Below are 1,049 nucleotides of genomic sequence, written 5' to 3' on the forward strand. Positions count from 1 at the left end.
CAGAGATCTAAGCCCCATCCACACACCCCTGAAACAGCTCTGCCTCGTCTCCAGACTTAGGGAAACCGGCCAAAGTGCACACGGAATCACGGGCAGTGGATTTGGGGCCAACCAGCATCCGCCTATCAGTAGCTCTACTGTAGGAGGAGAGTAGTCTAAGTGGACGTGTCCGCTTGGACCCGTGGGGAGCGCAGCCACCAGGAACGGCAGGGGTTTCCACTGGACACTGGGCCTCAGGCAAGAGTCGGGGCAGCCAGCGGCTCTCAGTCCAACGGCTCGGATCCATCGTGTGTGCGTTCACTCTGAGTGTGGAAGGCAGGGAACTGAAACATCCCTACATTTATCTTGAGGACCCGAAGGTGCTCATTTCTCCCCTTCCCTCTGATGGTGATGACAGTGCATTGACAAGCTATTAATATGGTAATCAGTATCCCGACTGGGTTTGATCGTGAAGATTTTGTTGGAATTTCTCACATATGAAAGTAAGATGATTACCATTCTACCTGTAAATAACAGGCCAGGCTGATGACAGAAGAGAAGGAATCACTGCCCTTAGCTCATGTACCAGAAAGACATCAAGAGGAAGGGCAGATAGGAGGGCCCATTTTCAACACCATTAGTTTGTTATAAATAACTGTCTAAATGGGAGACATTACTGCTATGTGGAAATCATGGGAACATTTTTTCTGAGTTCAGAGGACCCCATATACTTCATAGTACAATCAGGGAAAACATCAATATTCGCATCCAGAAAATGCACTGAGAAAGACCGAATATACATCCCTTTGATATAGAGGTGTATTCCACTGCCCTCAATAAATGTGTTAAATCGTTCCACTGGGAGGTCTGCCAGTTCCCAGATAGCCTGGACGTGTCTGATGCTCCCTGGACCACAAATTTCTCCTGACTCTGTTACGGCTTTCTCACACAAGCAGAGCTGTGATATAATAAAGATTTAAAGACACATAGTTCTCGTACTGTGTCATGATGAGTCACCAACACACAGGAAATGCATGGTGGTCAGTCTGGATCAATGGTTCAGACCATCT

This window comes from Cervus canadensis, chromosome 4 (genome assembly GCF_019320065.1).
Source record: "Cervus canadensis isolate Bull #8, Minnesota chromosome 4, ASM1932006v1, whole genome shotgun sequence".
In the NCBI taxonomy this organism is placed as follows: domain Eukaryota; kingdom Metazoa; phylum Chordata; class Mammalia; order Artiodactyla; family Cervidae; genus Cervus; species Cervus canadensis.